The 21,353-nt window shown below is 43.3% G+C and overlaps 1 protein-coding gene across 1 annotated transcript in view; it reads right to left on the bottom strand.

The window, feature by feature from the left end:
* INPP5J (inositol polyphosphate-5-phosphatase J) overlaps positions 1–21,353 on the bottom strand; it is a 372,973-nt gene that overhangs the window by 228,916 nt on the left and 122,704 nt on the right. The window lies entirely within an intron of this gene.

Here is a 21,353-nt window from a genome sequence, read left to right as displayed (position 1 = left end):
TTTCCAAATGATCATCTCGGTGCTGCACTTTCTCCATAAAATCCTTAGCAGACACATTTTGTAAATGTACTCCACTTTTTAAAATGTGATTTACTGCATAAGACAGTGCAGACAAGTCGCTTTCAAATAAAAGATGGAACAAATAAGGAATACTTTGTCGAAATCTGGGATCTTCAGCATATAGTCTTGTAGTTCGATACTCTGAAGCTGGAATCTGTTCTGGACGTTCATCGTATCGTCCTCCTTTTCCTTTAGGAAACAGCTGGGGAAAACATCGAGCTTCCAAGCTCTCCTCCCATACACTCACGGGATTTCCTTTTGCTTTCTTCATCTGAAAGAGATCAATATTGTCTCCCATAACTTCTTTCGAATGGAGAGGATGTATGCTAAAATGTTCATAAATTTCTTCTTCCTTTGACTTGTCCACTTTTTCAATTTGTCCAGTTGGTGTTTCTGTGTCTCCTTGTAAATCTTCTTCTTCTTCTTCTTCTTCTATATAAATTGATTCATACCATTTGTTATTTTTTTTCAAATACAAATTTGCTCTTTGTACTTTCCGCACATCTACCAGCTCCTGCCAAATCTTCTTATTCTTTGTAGGTACACCATTAACCAGAATAATTAATGGTTCAGTTTCCAAAGTATCCGCATCAATAGTTTCCATATTTTTTTTCAAATCCAAGGGCAAATACACCACTCTACCTTTTAAACCTCTCAGTAAATCTGAAGGAGGTAATTTACCAGTTTTGGGCTCCATACGTACTATGGTCTGGAACGGATGAACACATTGAATGAGTATAGACTCATATGTATTTAATTCAGAAAGTTCAGCAGGAATAGCATCCAATTCTAAATTATTATGTACAGCTCTGGTCGGCATTCTATTTTCCTCTAACTTGTTATAACAGTATTTACAAATACGCTGATCTTCACCCAATTCAAAACAATTTTCTAGAAATATATATGTGGCAAAATCCTTCCACTTATAATTATCTTCATTTTCACTCTTTCTGTAGAGATCAACATTCCTAGTTTGTTTTCTATAATGAGTTCTGCGGCAACAAATACAAGTAAAATTTGTTCTTTCATTAGAGACTATTGCAAATTTTGTTATGTGATCATTAAATGTGTTACTTACAGAGGGTTCTACATTCTCTTCCACTTCTTCCTCATTTACTGTGTCCTTCTCTGCACTGTTTTGTTCAGGACCAAAGTAACAAAACTGAATTTCATCAACAACCTTCTCTACATCTGATACCGTTCCTCGGAACAGAGCCCTATTCAATTCATTTAACTTTATTGCTGGACTTTTGGCAAAATACAACCGTCTCACAAACTTTCTCATTTCAGTATGATGAACAGCCAGCATCCTAAAATGATGGAAAACACTATTGCACACTTTTCTAGATAGACAAGCAAGAGAATGACCCTGCAAACCAGTATTCTCTCTCACTCTGCATGGATCCAGACTTTGAAGCACCTTAATCTTTTGTTTTACACTTTTTTTACTATATTCTCTTAGAAACTCTCGAAATCTGTCAATAGATTCCTGACGCACAGTGCAAATACTACTACAATTCCAAGTGTACACTGGGGCTTTAGGACGTCTCCCCATTGCCTCATCTGCCATCACTTGTACCTCATCTCTTGGAACCATTATCTCCTTCTCCATTATGCAACCATTTTTTACTTCGTATGAACGACCTCTGGTGTCAACTGCATGCAGCAAACTATTACTTTGAAAATAGCTCTCTTCATTAAAAAAAGGTTCACTACTTGAACTATGCATCCACTTTCCTAAAAACACTTTACAAAAGTTTGTTCTGTTCACTACTCTTTTGCTTTTGCTTTGTGATTTCAGTACATTAACCATTTTATCTAATGTACGCATCCTATTCAAAATTAATATGAATAGTTTCCTTTTTAATTCTAATGCTTTTGCTGCAATGGCTTCAATTTCTTTTTTTCTCTTGTAATATTTAGCCTTTTGCTTATATTTCTTTATATCCTTTATCAAATTGGACATAACTCTTCTCTGAAACATTTTTCTACGTATCTCTTTAAATGCTGTTTTTCTGTTTATGTTAAACTTTTCAATTGCAGAAGGTATATTTGCATTAACTAAATTCTCAATTTTTTGCTGTTCTCTATGTTTTGTTACATTTTTCCGAGAACAGACATTTTGTACATTTTTCTTTGTTTTAAATATTTTGTTTAGGAATTGTTTTTTTTGCTTACCAGAAGATTTTTTCTTTTTCCCAACATCAGCATCTTCTACTAACTTTGGTCCTCCAGTTGTCTTCAAATATTGTTTTTTTTTTAGCGTTTTTTGAACTCGAGATTTTGTAGGCATCTTAAATTTTGTTCACTGTTCTTCAGCAATACCTGAAAAAAACTAAAAAAAAAATCTGTTATTGTATTTAAATATATTACTACATTTCTTTTCACAATAGTCACAAAACAAAATTTCTTTGCCAATTTGAATGCACACAAACTGCTCTTTTTTTTGGGCAAGTGAAAATCTCTTTTACAAACTGTCACATTATGAAACCACTTTTCAGATTTTTTAAAAAGCCCATGTCCACAGTGCTACACTCCACCAAGGGCAACCAGCCTTAGTGATGCTGAATGTATTTGCATTACAGACTTAAACCTGAAAACCCCACTGGCTTGTAAATACTGTGCATGATTATACATGGCAAGCACATGGGTGTGTGCTAAGACTCTGCTTCTTCCCCCAATAATTCGCTCCCCCTTTCCATCTAATGCAACTGTGAAATCACCAGAGCAAGACGCAATAAATCTCTGCCTATAATTCTTCTATGCACACAGAGTCATGTTTTCACATTAGTCCCAAAACGAAATTTCTTTGCCAATTTGAAAGCACACTTACTGCTCTTTTTTTTTCGGGCCAAGTGAAAATCTCTTTTTACAATTTGAAATCACTTTTACAGATTGACACATTATGAAACCACTATTTTTGATTTATTTAATTGCACGTGTCCAAGCTGTTTTTTTTTCAGACCACCACCATGTGCATTCTCTGTGACTGCCTACACTCCAGCAAGGGCAACCAGCCTTAGTGATGCTGAATGTATTTGCATTACAGACTTAAACCTGAAAACCCCACTGGCTTGTAAATACTGTGCATGACTATACACGGCAAGGACATGGGTGTGTGCTAAGCCTCTGCTTCTTCCCCCAAAAATTCGCTCCCCCTTTCCATCTAATGCAACTGTGAAATCACCAGAGCAAGACGCAATAAATCTCTGCCTATAATTCTTCTATGCACACAGAGTCATGTTTTCACATTAGTGCCAAAACGAAATTTCTTTGCCATTTTGAAAGCACACTTACTGCTCTTTTTTTTTCGGGCCAAGTGAAAATCACTTTTTACAATTGGAAATCACTTTTACAGACTGACACATTATAAAACCACTTTTTTTGATTTATTTAAATGCACATGTCCAAGCTGTTTTTTCAGACCACCACCATGTGTATTCTCTGTGACTGCCTACACTCCAGCAAGGGCAACCAGCCTTAGTGATGCTGAATGTATTTGCATTACAGACTTAAACCTGAAAACCCCACTGGCTTGTAAATACTGTGCATGACTATACACGGCAAGGACATGGGTGTGTGCTAAGCCTCTGCTTCTTCCCCCAAAAATTCGCTCCCCCTTTCCATCTAATGCAACTGTGAAATCACCAGAGCAAGACGCAATAAATCTCTGCCTATAATTCTTCTATGCACACAGAGTCATGTTTTCACATTAGTGCCAAAACGAAATTTCTTTGCCAATTTCAAAGCACACTTACTGCTCTTTTTTTTTCGGGCCAAGTGAAAATCTCTTTTTACAATTTGAAATCACTTTTACAGACTGACACATTATGAAACCACTATTTTTGATTTATTTAATTGGACGTGTCCAAGCTGTTTTTTTTTCAGACCAACACCATGTGCATTCTCTGTGACTGCCTACACTCCACCAAGGGCAACCAGCCTTAGTGATGCTGAATGTATTTGCATTACAGACTTAAACCTGAAAACCCCACTGGCTTGTAAATACTGTGCATGACTATACACGGCAAGGACATGGGTGTGTGCTAAGCCTCTGCTTCTTCCCCCAAAAATTCGCTCCCCCTTTCCATCTAATGCAACTGTGAAATCACCAGAGCAAGACGCAATAAATCTCTGCCTATAATTCTTCTATGCACACAGAGTCATGTTTTCACATTAGTGCCAAAACGAAATTTCTTTGCCAATTTGAAAGCACACTTACTGCTCTTTTTTTTTCGGGCCAAGTGAAAATCTCTTTTTACAATTTGAAATCACTTTTACAGACTGACACATTATGAAACCACTATTTTTGATTTATTTAATTGCACGTGTCCAAGCTGTTTTTTTTTCAGACCACCACCATGTGCATTCTCTGTGACTGCCTACACTCCAGCAAGGGCAACCAGCCTTAGTGATGCTGAATGTATTTGCATTACAGACTTAAACCTGAAAACCCCACTGGCTTGTAAATACTGTGCATGACTATACACGGCAAGGACATGGGTGTGTGCTAAGCCTCTGCTTCTTCCCCCAATAATTCGCTCCCCCTTTCCATCTAATGCAACTGTGAAATCACCAGAGCAAGACGCAATAAATCTCTGCCTATAATTCTTCTATGCACACAGAGTCATGTTTTCACATTAGTGCCAAAACGAAATTTCTTTACCAATTTGAAAGCACACTTACTGCTCTTTTTTTTTCGGGCCAAGTGAAAATCTCTTTTTACAATTTGAAATCACTTTTACAGACTGACACATTATGAAACCACTATTTTTGATTTATTTAATTGGACGTGTCCAAGCTGTTTTTTTTTCAGACCAACACCATGTGCATTCTCTGTGACTGCCTACACTCCAGCAAGGGCAACCAGCCTTAGTGATGCTGAATGTATTTGCATTACAGACTTAAACCTGAAAACCCCACTGGCTTGTAAATACTGTGCATGACTATACACGGCAAGGACATGGGTGTGTGCTAAGCCTCTGCTTCTTCCCCCAATAATTCGCTCCCCCTTTCCATCTAATGCAACTGTGAAATCACCAGAGCAAGACGCAATAAATCTCTGCCTATAATTCTTCTATGCACACAGAGTCATGTTTTCACATTAGTCCCACAACGAAATTTCTTTGCCAATTTGAAAGCACACTTACTGCTCTTTTTTTTTTCGGGCCAAGTGAAAATCTCTTTTTACAATTTGAAATCACTTTTACAGACTGACACATTATGAAACCACTATTTTTGATTTATTTAATTGCACGTGTCCAAGCTGTTTTTTTTTCAGACCACCACCATGTGCATTCTCTGTGACTGCCTACACTCCACCAAGGGCAACCAGCCTTAGTGATGCTGAATGTATTTGCATTACAGACTTAAACCTGAAAACCCCACTCGCTTGTAAATACTGTGCATGACTATACACGGCAAGGACATGGGTGTGTGCTAAGCCTCTGCTTCTTCCCCCAAAAATTCGCTCCCCCTTTCCATCTAATGCAACTGTGAAATCACCAGAGCAAGACGCAATAAATCTCTGCCTATAATTCTTCTATGCACACAGAGTCATGTTTTCACATTAGTGCCAAAACGAAATTTCTTTGCCAATTTGAAAGCACACTTACTGCTCTTTTTTTTTTTCGGGGCAAGTGTAAATCACTTTTACACACTGACACATTATGAAACCACCATGTGTAACTACAACAAAAACAATTCCCATTTCTATTATTCATTTCTTAAGTTACCACATACATCCCCTCTCAAACTGTAAACTCACCTTTAAAATTAGTTAGTTGTGAAAGAAATGTGACACTCAAACAGCAGATTATCAGAGCCAGGATCTCTGTTCTGTTCACCTCTCTCCTCTCAGCAGAACCAGATAATGGCAAACTTTCCCTCTATTTTTCCACACATATACATGTAAGTTTCAAATCTCAGTGCTTCCCCCTTTTTTTCACATGTATTCACACATTTCTATTGGTTGAAAACCAACCCTTTTCCAAAAGTACCCTGCCCCCAACTTGACTTCTGCCTAGTACCCTTCCCCCAACTTGACTTCTGCCTGCTACCATAGCAACAGCTCATGGAACACTGCTGTGTGCAGTTAGGTCAGAAGTTCGACACACAATGTTTCAATTCCACAGAGCAAGAGTGCTTGACTTTTCAAACCTTACAGCAAATCCATAGTACTGTTCTTTGGTTACACATTTTTTTGTACCAATACAAAACATGCTTCTATTAATTTTCACATACAGCCTAGTTTTTATTCTAGAATGGTATGAAACAGCCAATCAGTTCTTTTTGTTTTAAAAAAATATGTATGCCTCCATTTCCAAACTGTCTTTCTTTTCTTATTGCCATTCTACTGAAAGACACCTCCTGAGTGCATCCAGTTCTCCTTTGAAGATGTTCACAGTGTGGATTGTAGGGCACAGCTATGTCTTCTGGAGTGAAAAGTTTGCAGAGAAAACAGATATGGTGAGAGACCTTGCTTTGCCAAATGTAGACATTAAATGGATTGGTCAGAGAGGGTTAAAGTGGCACCAATTGATGCCATTGGTGAAATCCTTCATTCAAATCCAACACCCTGACCTCATAATAGTGCACTGTGGTGGCAATGACCTAGGCACTTTGACTGGGGTAGGTCTGGAAATGCTTATGAAGGACACCTTTGCACAACTGTTTACACTTTTCCCTAAAACTGCCTTTGTGTTTTCCAACATATGCCAAAGGCAAAAATGGAACTGGTCCAATCATTTCTGTCCACAGATTGACAAAGCAAGAAAGCACGTCAACAAATCTGTTTCTGCTTTCCTCCGTGACTATGGTATGGGTGCCATTTACCACAACAACTTGCGTTATGACATGCAAGACATTTATAGAGGAGATGGTGTGCACTTCAATGATGAAGGGAACAGAGTCTTCCTCTTGAACCTTAGACTCTGCATCGGTACTTACTTGTAGGTACCACTAAAAAAATGACTTCATAAACACAACAGCTCTTTTTAGAGCTCCCTAATTTCTAAACTCTTAAATCTGCTTTTCATTTATCTATTTTTTTTTTTTTTTACCGTACGCTTACCGTAAGCTTACCGTACGCGTACCCCGTGATTTTTTTTTAAATCAATAAATGTTTTTTTTGTACTTTTCTGTCCTTCTTTGACCCCCTTACAAATGTTAGGGGGTCTGTAACTCTCCTCATTGCCCCCTTTCCTTGTTTTCACTCTTTTTTTTCAGAGTGAAATACACAAAATGGCGGCCGCCGCTTCCTGGTTTCGACCGATTCGAATGTTTACTAAGATCTAACAGCCAATCAGAATCGCGCTCGCGCACGCCGCCGTACGCTTACCGTAAGCGTACGGTAAGCGTACCGTAAGCGGGCTCAGATATATATATTGATTTAAAGGCTATTTTCTCAGAATCTACTGAACAGATTTACACCAAACTTTAACTACCTACTGGCGACCGCCAGTAGGTAATATCCAAAGCACTCCTTCGCCTACGCCTTGGAAAGCGCCTGTGTGTCAACAGAAAGGTGCACGGACCACAATTCGGTGCATACGATAGTTGGTTTATTCACTCAAGGTATGCCAGCCATATATATATATATACACACATCCTTTACATCTATGGTCACTGTGCTGTCTCTCATTCTTGGTAAAAAAGACGACACAGAGATAACTCAGTGACAACACAGAGACAGCTCAGTGATGACTCAGGGCCCCAGATCCAACTACAGGGGGTGTCACACCCCAAACACACACCCCTTCCTGTTTATCTGGCTGACAGGCTCACTATCTCTGGTAGCACTCTGCTCCCAGTAGCCAGGACACCATCAGACTGAAGACAAAGTGTAAAGAAGTAAAAGAATGAAAACTAAAGGCAACAGGACATCTACTCATCCGGGATCTGGAATGACATCTCACAATGGTACGGCATCTCACATTGGAATGGCATTTCATTTGGTGCGGCATCTCACACTGGAGTGACATCTCCGCACCCAGCTAATCCCACAATCACTCATTGACTGTATCTTTACTTTTGACCATGTACAGTGCTCTGCTGCCCCTCGGTTGTGTTTATCATATGTCCCACCACATTTGTTAGATGGAAATGCTGCACTTGGTGTTACCAATACTGGGGCTATTGGTAAATCCAGCTTGCAGAATTACAAGGGCATTTCATGTGATACCCCTGTAATCGGTGCCTAATTTGTAAACGAAAGAGTGCCAGTGCCCAAAGCTCTGCTCAGAACACCGTGTTTGGTGCAATTAAACGTCAGCACGCCAACTTCCAAGGTTGGTGGTGCTAAATCCATCATCATACACTGCTTACTCCTTTATCTCACTTTTGCTGGTTCCTGCTTTCTCACTGTGTAACAATGTTTCTGTTTTTCTTTTCTTCCGTCTTTCCGATTTGTGTTTTTTTCCCTCTCTTGCCCTCGGAAATGGTCTGATACGGAAACATACCTGCCGGTCCCCAGAAATAAGTGCTTTTGGCCTCCACCGGCAAGCACTGGCTCAAATTAAGCACTGCCTGTAATCTCATATAGAATGGGGAATCATATGCAGACATTGGTGCCAAAGCAAAGATTTCCACGTGTTAATCTGTGATACTTGGCTTTTCCCTGGGCCAAAAATGTCAGAGGTAAAAAGATGCAGTGCTCACTCTGAAAGGGCCTGTTCCTTCCTAGGACACGTGTGTATTCACACTCAAATCATGCAGCATGATTTAGAGGAGGATGATAAAAGATGGATTTTTCATCTACTCCTTCATTGGAAAAGCCAGCCTATTTTGAGTTTCTGTGATGGCAGACAGTCCTCTCCTGGAGACATCCCCAGTTCCACTGTTTGGACCACAATTGTGCTACTCAAAAATGTTGGCTGTAGTTAGTAGAGGTGGTTGGGCCACTGAAAGTTCAAGCCAGGCTTGAGCTTGATGCTTGGTTTTGGCTCAAAATGAGCTGAGCTTTCACATGAGCCCATGTGGCGTGAGACTAGAGAGACAACCAGGCAACATGGGAGACCAGGTCCACATCCGGGTTTGGGCTCCGCATCCTGCAAATCCAAAAAGTCTCCTTGTTTCATCAAAACAAAATATGTGAAGTAGTCTGTGTCTGTTGTGAAGCGCTCATATTTCCATGGAAAAGGTTTCCATATGTGACACTACTAAAAATTAAATGTGGATTCTGTCTGTCATCTATGCTCTAATCTCCTCTTCAAAAATTAAGAACAAAGCATTAACCTTTGACGTCAGAAAGAGGGTGAATTGCCCAGCATGAAACTGGAAAGTCTGGGATCAATCCCTTCCCTGCTTGACCAAACTGTGTGATCCTAGGCAAATACTTTCTCACCGAGCATACTTTTTGTTCATTATCACATGTCAGAGCACCTTCAAATATGCATGTTCAGGATGCGTGCTGTACAAAAACCTCTCTTGTGTTTGATTAAATAAACCGTAAACTATAATGCTGCTCTGAGTATAATAAGAATCTAGGCCACATATAGTGTACACATGACAACTGACTTGTTTCTTACTTCACTCCTTGGCATCAAGGAAGGGACAGGAATGTTCCTCGGTTTCTATTTAAAAACGGATCACTTTTAACAAATAATTCTCGCTTTAGAGATACAATCTGATGTACTGAGATTAAATGCTTTCGCATGTTAAAGAAATATGATCTTTTGAATTTTCAAGACAGCTTGCCATATACTAAGATGATGTTTATTGCATGATTCACATGTCAAAAATGTTGATGGCTTGGATCATGCACGGGCTCTTAAAGCCTACCCTGACCATAGGCTCGGCTCTGGTTGGGCTTTCCATCTTTATTTATTGGCTTACCCACTCTTACCGATCCAGCGTTATGTCCAAAACGATGTTTTTCAGAGTTTGCCATCAGAATGGCCTTCATGGAAGTGTCGATTTTCATGGAAATATAAATATTGTGCCATAACATTGTGGAAAATAAACCCAAACCTGCTAGGGAGCAAAGATATGTGGGCCCTCACAGTTTATGCCCACAGTGGTAACTGAAATTCTGCAATACTACACCGGCATTTGTAGAGTTACAGTCAAAGTCGTGTCTAACCTCCCGTCGAACACCACTCCCAAAAATGACTCCACCAATGGCAGAGGGGGAGACACCTCCACCTACATGTTGAAGAGCTCAAAAAGGCAGAGGAGTTTGACTGCTCATGCCTCTCCTGTACATGCGTAAACTGCACTTTCCCTGAGTCACCTTGTCCATGCCCCTCCTGTGTCATTGAACATGGCAGCCATCTTGAAAGTATGAGAAATACACTATGAAGATGGCCGGTCACTGTTACTGCCTTTACCAATGCCAGTTTAATTGTATGTACATTTGCAAAGCCAATAAGAGAGACCAAAATACATTGACAAAAGCAAAGCTGATTGGCTTTGCCAATGTTTGTTTTGTGAGGGATCCATGTGTTTTTGTCATTTTCTTAGTCACTAGTCCTGGAGTTTCTTTCAAACATCTGGATGTGAGGGGGAGTGGATCCCCTACATGAGCCACAGCGGGTTTAGAATTGCCCTACGGGCCCGTCTGGCCAGTCTAAGCTTAGTTTTGGACTCATTGAAGAGAAAGGTAACTTTTGCCTCAACAGGTCCTGTGGGTTAGGTATTACCCATTAAGCAAAGTCCACCCTAGTCACTCCCTATCCCTCCCTATAACTAGGTCAGGGCAGGGGAGCCGGTTATTATGGTTTGTCTCTGGCTCTTCAAGGGAATCAGGAAATGGAAAGGGGCATATTTCCTTATTTGTTTTATCTCCACATGCATGGGGTTGATTAGTTTATAGTTTAAAAGCCCTTGGTGTATCAGAACTCTGTCTCTGCTGTGTTTACAGCTTCAAAGACCGCCTGGATAACAACGCACATGACAGCAAAGAGCTCTTCAGCATCGTAAAGGAACTCTCCAACCCCAGCGCTAGCGCCCAACGACATCCCGCCTTCACAAGAACTGTGCAACTCACTAGCCATCTACTTCCACCGCAAGATCACTGACATCCACGACAGCTTCAACACCACGACTGCCCCGACTACGCCAGACTCCAACCCTCCTGCAAACACCACCAGTACCAACCACCTGACCTCCTGGACCAAAGTCAACAATGACGAGACACGCAAGGTCATGAACTCCATCCACTCAGGATCCCCGTCCGACCCGTGCCCAAACCACGTATTCAACAAAGCAGATGCAGCCATCGCACCCCAACTACGGAAGGTCATCAACATCTCCTTCAATACAGCGACATTCCCGGAGGCATGGAAGCACGCCGAAATCAACACCCTCCTCAAGAAGCCCAGGGCAGACCCCACGGACCTCAAGAACTTCCGGCCCATCTCCCTGCTCCCATTTCCAGCAAAGGTCATCGAGAAAATCGTCAACATGCAACTGGCCCGCCACCTCGAAGACAACAACATCTTGGACCCGTCCCAGACCGGATTCAGATGAAACCACAGCACCGAGACAGCCCTCATCGCCGCCACAGACGACATCAGGTGCCAACTAGACAAAGGCAAAACATCAGCCCTCATCCTCCTGGACCTGTCAGCCGCCTTTGACATGGTCTGCCACCGCACACTAAAGAAATGCCTCCAAGAAGCCGGAATCCAAGAGAAGGCCCTTGACTGGACCAAGTCCTTCCTCTCCGGCAGAACCCAGAGCGTCCGCCTCCCACCCTTCCGATCCGAAGCCACCGACATCATCTGCGGCGTCCCCCAGGGCTCATCCCTCAGCCCGACGCTATTCAATATCTACATGGCCCCCCTCGCACGAGTGGCCCGCCACCACAACCTCAACATCATCTCCTACGCTGACGATACCCAGCTCATCCTCTCCCTCACCAAGGACCCACACACCGCCAAAACCAACCTCCACAAGGAGATGACGGCAGTCACCGACTGGATGAGGAGCAGCCGGCTGAAGCTGAACTCGGACAAGATGGAGGTCCTCATCCTCGGACCCACCCCCTCAGCCTGGAACGACTCCTGGTGGCCGACCACACTGGGAACAGCACCGACACCCACCGACCACGCACGAAACCTAGGATTCATCCTCGACTTCTCCCTCTCCATGTCCAAACAGGCCAACACCCTCTCCTCCTCCTGCTACAACACCCTCCGCATGCTCCGCAGGATCTACAAGTGGATCCCGACCAAAACAAGAAGAACGGTGTCACAGGCCCTCGTCAGCAGCAGACTGGACTACGGCAACGCACTCTACGCAGGAATCCCAGCCAAACTCCTACGACGACTACAACGCATCCAAAACGCCTCCGCCCGTCTGATCGTGAACGTCCCCCGCCGCAGTCACATCACGCCCCACCTTAGAAACCTGCACTGGCTCCCAGTCGACAAGAGGATCACCTTCAAGCTCCTCACACACGCACACAAAGCCCTCCACAATGCCGGACCAGCCTACCTGAACAGCAGACTCAGCTTATACACGCCCACCCGCCAGCTCCGCTCTGCCAACCTCGCCCTTGCCATGGTCCCCCACATCCAACGAACAACCTCCGGTGGCAGATCCTTTTCCTACCTCGCCGCCAAGACCTGGAACACCCTCCCTACCCACCTACAGCAGACCCAAGACCTACTCGCTTTTCAGAAGACTCCTCAAGACCTGGCTATTCGAGCAGTAGCGCCGTAACCCCCCCCCCCCCCCCAGCGCCTTGAGACCCTCACGGGTAAGTAGCGCATTACAACATCTCTGATTGATTGATTGATTGATTGATTGATTGATTGATTTACATAGTACTTCTGGGCAGTGGTTGAAGTGCATTAAAACAAGTATGGGAATTATGATGCTGAGCCAAATGGGGCAGGGAGAGTGAGAGTGGGGCGGGGTCAAAGGCCGGCTAAAAAAACTAAATATTCTGTAACTTCATTCAGTCTTTCACCTTTAGGTAGCTACATATAAAATAACACACAGCGGAAATGCAAAACAATGCAAGTTAAGTTAACCAGTGGGAAACTCACTATCATACATTTTGAACCCTCTATTAGTTAATAGTTAATGCACTGCAGAGTTCTTTTCTCTGGAACCACAGCCACAGAATTGAATCTGTGACAGAAAGCACTCAGAATATGTGAATCATTATTTCAAACTTGCATTACACAGTAGACAAAAGGTTGCTATAAAATGCGCAAAAAGGTTTAACCCGTTTGACGCGCATGACGGAACGGTTCCGTCATGCACATCGGTTGCGCTGTGCGCATGACGGAACCGTTCCGTCATGGCCCCGCCCGCGCACGGAACCTTCAGCGTGGCGCGGAAATCCGCGCCGCGCTGAAGGGGTTAAGATAAAAAGACTTCCAAAATATAAATTTGAGTAATAGTCAAACTGTACATAGTACAATTATTTGTATAACTGTCCTTTAGAAGCACACACTTCACAGATCAGCTGGTAACTCCCTTGCAATACCACTTTAAACGAATAAATATGTGTTATCAGGAAGCTTCAAGTGATTCATCCATCAAAACCAATACTGGCTTCCAGGCGCTCTTTACAATTGCAGATTAACCAGCTGTGCACATTTATATTTCTTTCAGGCATGGAGGTACCCTGGCAAGAAGACTTATTTAGCTGTTTGCCCTGCCTCTGTTTCCCAGCACAGAACACTCTCTGCCTTGCACTTCAGCTGAAGCATTTGAATTCTCGTAAATAACACTCCCAGGATGGTTTCCATTTACAATAAGTAGGGGGACTGTTTTAGTTAAATTTGTTTGTGGGGACACTGAAATGCTGCAACTTACTTCAGTGGTGTAACAATAGTCCCGCAGTCCCCGCGGTGCGGGAGGTCCACGAGCTCCAGGAGGTCCCCTCCGGCACTGTGCCCTGGCAGCGGGCCCCTGGCCTGAGAACTTCAGACTGGGTCTGGAGCATAGGGGGGGCCCTCCATCTACTTTGCAGGGGGGGGCAAGGTTTTGTTATGCCACCGCATACTTCTTTACCATATTATGTCATATCTCCATGTGGACTCCAACAAATTACTCCACTCATCAAATGGAGGTAAATTCATAAAAAGTAAAAGCTCCTATGTCATAACTGGGACTGGCCCATCCAATAAAGAATTGCTCAGGGAGTCTGAACCATTGCTCCTCTCTCTAATTATTGCATATTGGTTGCATAAGCTCTAGAAAACTGCTAGAACTGTCTTTAACCAGACCTACAAAATGTCTAACCTACCTCAGATTATTGGACAAACCTTTGCTGAAAAGATTGTAGGTCACAAAGTAATAACTTGAGGTGAAAAATCAAAACTCTCATTTCTAGTAAATAAAACCAGGCTGAAGCAAGGTCTGTTCCAAACATTGAATAGAAGGGGGAGAAATAACTTTTTCACAAAGCATTAAAGTCTAAAATAGAACGGGAAGATTGCCCCGGTTACCAAATATCTCAATTTGACGTCCATTTGCAGAAGTTGCATGACGTAACCAGACCCACTGGGAGGAGTTAATGAAACAGAGTGGCAGGAGACCTCTTCTGGCTCCTGCTGGAACTCACCTGAATGGACAGACATGGCAATGATCTATGGTGCCAATTGATAGTATATTTTGAAAATACACAGTCGAGATAAAGGGAGCAACGCTGGGCTCGAGACCCTGAGTTTAGGGACATTTTCTTGCCAAAAATCTACTTGGTCACACCAAGTCATAACTATAATGTAGATGTTTATTTATGTGATTTTTTTTTTTCACTGAGTTATCACCAGACCACTGGTGTTAAGAATGTATATGCAGGGCGATTTGTTTGAGTCAAAGAGGTAATAGAGTCCTGTAGGTTAGAAATAAGCTGGAGAAAAGACTGGTCCACACAAGCAGTTCACCCTCCTTGCCAAGCCAGCCAGCACAGCTGCTGTAGAGCCTTTGGTTCCAGGTGAGAAGGAGGCACACACTGATTGCCTCAAGCCATACACTAAAACCTATAGGAAAATCACCTCATTCGCCAGCATTTGTGTCTTTGGTCTTGAAAGCTGCTTATTTATCCTGCATTGTTAGATGTGGAACAATTTTCTCAGGCTGAACCTTCATAAGAGCAAATTCATCCATATATGTCTACATCTCCTACACAACTCCATTGCCAAGTGCTAGTTTAATGTAAGCACCAGGGGTAGATAGAGAATTGAGGGAGCATAGGATAGCAGGGCAGTGCTGGTAAGGAAATGGGATGACCAATCGGCTGGTTGCACCAGAGTATAGCCTGCTTCGATGAAGGACCGCCTTTATAATGACAGATGCAATAACGCCTGCAGCCTGGTTCTCAGAGCTGTAAAGTGGATTTCTGTGACAAAAAACGACTTCACAAAACATAGAGAATTATAGATAGGTAACGGTGAATAAATGGGATGTTATGCACAGGGGTTATGAGTGACATCAAATAGTCAACCAAAGCTAATCTCTCGGAACCCCGAGGTGAAAAATATCCCTGTTTTTTGCTTTTTAACCTTCTGTAATTTTGTGTTATGTTTGGCACTCAAAATCATCTGCCTCTGCTTTCAACTCCTAGTCAGGGTCAGAGGAGTCATATAGAGGCCAGCATAATAGCCTCTCTTCCCTTTCTCAAATTCAAAAACATAAAAGCTCATGGCCTCCTCCCACCCACCCCCACCACCTTCTCTGTGCCTTTCCGCCCGCATGGAAACCAACCCTTTGATCTTGATTGGAGCAGAGAGCCAGCACTGTACTGAGCAAGCTGGGACATGATGTACCAACAGTGGGAGATCACAGCTGCTTCCCACTCGGGGTGCTCAATGACAGCCATATGTAACAAGACGTGCACATGGGGTACAGTGAATTACGGGAATGTTTTTCACCAAAGGGTTCTGAGTGACATCAAATAGACAACAAGAGCAAAGCTGAAGTTGTCTCAGATGTACCTAGGACCCAGAAGTGGGAAGCATCCCAGTAATTCACTTTTTATCCATCTATAATGTTATGCTATCCCCTCCACCCCCAATCATCTGCCCCTGCTTTCAACTATTGTCTAGGGGCAGCAGACTAATGGGGGTCTGTACATAATATGGCTTATTCTTCTTATCCCGAATGGAGAAATGAAACACCTTGGGGCCATATTATCAAGGAACAGTGATAACATTATCGCCGCTTTAGCGGCAGGAAACTGCTTCTGAAGCGGCGATAATGGGCTTGATAATATGCCCTGGATAATCCCCATAGAAGCCCAGGTTCACACCAGAACCTGGGCTTCTATGGGGATTCACAAAGGCATATTATCAAGAACATTATCGCCGCTTCAGCAGCAGTTTCCTGCCGCTAAAGCAGCGATAATGTTATTGCCGTTCCTTGATAATATGGCCCTTGGTTCCAGCCACCCACCCCGCCACTCTTTATGCCTTCCCTTCCCTCTCCTGCAGGAGCTGTGCTCCCTGCTTTTCAGCGCTACTCTGACATGCACATCAGGGGGCCCAGCCATATCAGCCGGAGAATCCTTTCTGATGTAGCAACAGTGAGTACAGGTTTTGTTAAGTCAAAGCAGTGAATTACTGGATTTAGAATACAGTTATTCATGCCAAAGTCTCTCCATAAGAGCCATGCATAACAATTAAATATATACAGACATTTAAATAAATTATTCAACAGACAAAAGATAAAAGGTGTTTTAAGGGAGTGTTTTGGATGGCAGACGGGCAAGTCGGAAGTAACGATTGAAAGGCAGCAGCAGGGTCGTGTATTTTGCACTGCGTACTTAAAAATAAATTATAACATTTAGTGGAATTATACTTTAAAAAATCTTAAGGGTATGATTCTGTTAGTAGAGTCTATATTTTAACATTTAAGAAAAGGAAATTTTACCCTATGATGCCAGTCTATTAATAAGAATATTGATTATACGGTCAAGAGCTCTAACCTTTCTAATGTCATACAGAAATTACAAGAATTTTGCAGCAGGACAACAACCATGCCACTTCACACTTTACATGGATTATTTTACATTCTTGCAATAAACTATTATTCAAGTACTGCGTGCCAATCAAGGGTCCAATGGTGGCTGGTAAGGAACGGGTTTGATAGGTCGGGTGGGACTATAAAAAAATAAAATATTTTTTTTTAAAACACTTACCTCTTCATGGCCGTGTCTCTCCTCTATCGTCTCTCCTGCGCTTCTCTTCCTGACTCTGAGACTTAGAAGCAGGACGCATACAGGCTCCCCTAAGCCAATCACGACGCTGCTGTCACCAGCATGACAGCAGCGTCATGATTGGTCTGAGTGCCATGGTTCATCACTCGGACATGGAGTGGGAGCCTGTGCATGTTCTCCACCCAGGCTGTTCAACACAGCCAGGTGGAGAACATGCTAAGTGCGCATGACTGTTTGGTCGGTACAAGACAGCTGGCCAAATCATCATGCACAGTTATTGTGCACAAACCACTCCTGCTCCCTATGACAGCAGCCCCGCCACACCTTAGCCTAGCCCCGTAGCTAAGAAAAATAAAATAATAATAATGTGGCTGTTATCTTTTTAGTTTTCCTTTTTCCTGCTCTGAGAGCAGTGGGACAATGCTCCTCCGCCTTAGCAGAAGAGCCGTCCCTGCGAAGGGTCCCAATGCAAACAAGGATTATGGGCCCCCACCCCCATACGCTGGGTGGTAAAAGCATCATAACAGGGTAGCAGTGGGCACCTCACACCCCAGGGCTCCGATTCCACTGCACCTGCTGTACTAATGACAGCTACGCACTTGCGCCCAAAAGAGGCTTCAAACTGTTTTCGAACTTTAAGGGAGAATGTACACAAGGTAGAACAAAGGCGAATAACAGCAAATTCAAAAGAACACAGAACAAACAGATAAAGACAGACAAATGCATTCCAGTATCAACGTGGTAAGGCTCAAACATCTGAAGTTATATGCTTTCAGCGTTTTAATCACTTATTCACTTTTTGAAAGATGTCACTGGTTTTGCTTTGTCGCAGCGGTGTAGCATGGGTTGCCAGCGCCCGGGGCTAGGTAAGTATCCTTCCACTTTTCTTGTAAAATTTTGCACCCCTAAGAATGCCCCTGCGCCTCTAAGAATGCCCCTAAAAAGTTTGTGCCTGGGGCAACCGCCCCTGTGGCCCTGCCCAACTTCGCCACTGGATTGTCAGACAAACTAGTCCACACTCCTGCTTCTCAGTCACGAAAGCTGACAAAAATGAACAGTCAAATAAATAAATGAATAAAATGGCACACCCATTTGCCATTTTGGAACTGAGACTTTTGGGTTCACTGGTGTTTCAGTGCCGTTGTGTGATTGGCTTTTATGCATCTGTGAACCTGTCAGAGGTGCCCCACAGCTGAAGCTTCACACAGTGAGGAGGACACAGGAGAGCTGGCTCATTGTGAAAAGGGCCAGCTCCTAGGATTTTCACACCAGATTCGAGTCGCTCATCTAAACACTGCTGAATATAAAATGTTTGATCAGGTGAGACTCTGCTGTAAATAACCGGCGGGCACTATACAGAGGTTAGCGTCGAATACACAGCTTCCTTAGTTATTGGTCGACTGCTTATCAGGCAGGAAATATACAATTAATATAATGCAAAAATATGATGTTTGAGGTGTCTGACAGCTGAACAGTGAAGTTTTCCATTTCAACTCTAGCAATATGGATACTATTACTTGACTGAATGCAGAAAGTCATCAAAATTCCAGAAATGAGGACTCGCACATCTACAAGCCAAACATAAAGTGGGCACCTGATGCTAAACAATACCTTAAAATCCAAAATGTATGGGGGCTGGTAGGCCATACAAAAAATAGCCTGCACACGACCAGGGCCGTTTCTACCACTAGGCAGGCCTAGGCGGCTGCCTAGGGCGGCAAAAGGTGAAGGGCGGCCGCAGCAAAAAAATGAAACGTCAACTGTCAGGAAGCACTAATAAAGCAGGTGCGTGTCCGAGTTGAAGCTCAAATTCAGGAACGCATAATCAGCCATAAACATTAGTGTGCTCGGTCGAGACTGGGCAGGTGTGCTTTCTCCCCAGAGTCCCCATATGTATCTATCATAATCATCATCAAAAATTAGCTGCGATCCTTGCATCCATGACTTTGCAATCCCAGTGCAGTTACCGTGAGGCCAGGTAACGTAGCTCCTTCAATTCTACCTCCGACCGACGTTCGGCGCCACGGGCGGAGGCTGTGCGCGCGCGGCCGGCAAGGGCCATGAGGCAGAGACAGAGAGTTCCCGCTGCGGCCTGGAGGCTTGCCTATCAGGTACCGGGGGAGGCAGCGGTGGGATCCATCCGGGTTGGCAGCCTGCGGCAGGCAGGTAGATGTAAAAAAAATGTATAGGGGGCTAAAGGCCTGGTCAGTTAGTTATAACCTGGCCCAGGCTAAGTATTAACCAAAGTAAAGTAAGCAAGCAGTAAGTTAGTTGAGCGGTCGTGTCTGTCTGGAGCCGAGGGTGGTTTGAAGTGCGTGCAGCAGGGCAGGCTCATTCCAGGCACGCCACCACTAAACCATAGCTGCCAAAACTCTAAGGCACGAAGAGTTGTGCACAGGTGGAAGAGGAGCCCTTGGAATATGTATCATGAGTTCCCAGGATGCACGGAAATCTCTGTCTGGCTGGGGCAGCTTTTTAGGCATACCTCTGGAAACGTTTTTGAATAGAAAAGAAAAGTTCTTTTAGCTGGAGATGTAAATATCTGGCCATATTTTTATGTTATTTTTTTGACTTAGGACTAACGTGGTCAGGGCCGGCTTTACGGCGGTGCGGCCGGTGCCACCGCACGGTGCACCGGGTGCTGGCTTCCTGGGGGCGCCTTGCTTGAAAGTTTATTATGCTTTTGAAGCACCTGCTGCAGCATTTCTTTCTCCCGGGCCTCACATAAATGTCACAATAACTCCTGTGATTAATTATCGTCCTGGAGAGAGATCAGTTTTTTGCATAGTTGAGGTTTTGACTTATGTGAAGTTAGTGCAGAGGGTTAATATGCCTGCTGCAAGGACGTGTATCAAGTAGATTACAGAGTGCGTATGATGTAAACAGATCAGCAGTTTACTGCTTTCAAAAGAGACATCCTTTTGTTACTTGTAATTTATAACTTAAAGTCCTAATATAGAATAGGGAGCTATCAACTTTCATCCTAGAACTGCATACACACTGCAAAGTATACATTCTTATTATTAAACAGAACTCTCAACTATGCGGTTTCTTTTTCGACTCTGAGTTTGTGCTTCTCCACACCAATCACTCTTAAACTATACTGCCTACCAGTATGGATGACATGTGACTCCTACATTTTTAGTCCTTTGGCTTGTGTAACATGTCCTATACACTGATTTACAGACGTATGATTGATTGTCTCTGTGTAATGTGTGTGTGTGATGAAAAGTGCTCGGACACCCTACACTGGTATGAGTGGCGCTATATAACTAATTCAATGCATCTGAGAGAGTGTGGTTATGGAGACTTGTTCACTGTTAAAGGGTGCTAGTGAGAGAATCCGTGGTGGAGGTGGTCATTGGGGGGGCGCCAACAAACATTGTCGCACAGGGCGCCACCAGCACTAAAGCCGGCCCTGAACGTGGTTCAATCAGTTACGATGATAAAAGGGCTATAATAGAGTTAATATATTAGGATTACACTAATTGCAGAAATAATTAGACATCATTTTACACCTGGAATGGCTTATTTCTTGTTAATGCTATGTGTGATGTGACGTGCATAATTTCAGTGTAATTATGAGTGCCGTTTCAGGGACTATGAGTGACACTTTCTGGCAAGCAACATAAAGATGAGGGAAGCACATAAATATCAGAAAATGCTCTAATTTCAGCAACGAGAAACACTAAGAAGATTTTAAACATACTGCACAGTACCCGAAATTGAAGGGCACTAATCTAGTACTATTACAGATACTCGGGTGGGGGTAGCAAAACTTACTTTACTCAACTCTCTGTTCTTGGTGATCTGATCTTCATCCAGGCAGTCGTAGCGCTGTGTGTCTGGCCTCGGCCATTGACTCTGCAGCAGCAGTGTAAGGTTCTCTGCATGATATATTTAGACCGTAGTTTAATAGAAAGGGTCGGTTGTGGCTAGTGGCTTCCTTAGTGTCCTATGACCTGGAGATAGATGGCATCCTCCATATTACTTGTGGGGGCGGGGTTGTTTTTTGCGATGTGTCATGGCAGATGCTGTTGGTGAAATGTGAGGATCGGATGTATGGATGGAGTTCAGGTTTTACACATGGAATCGAACGGGATTATGAAGTGGTACCGTCGGCGTCATGAGAGGCGAAGCTTGGCATGCCTGATGTTCGACAGTACCAAGTTATTAC

The sequence above is a fragment of the Triturus cristatus genome, chromosome 11, assembly GCF_964204655.1.
Source record: "Triturus cristatus chromosome 11, aTriCri1.1, whole genome shotgun sequence".
Lineage (NCBI taxonomy): Eukaryota > Metazoa > Chordata > Amphibia > Caudata > Salamandridae > Triturus > Triturus cristatus.
This window is presented reverse-complemented; position numbering and strand designations above follow the sequence as displayed.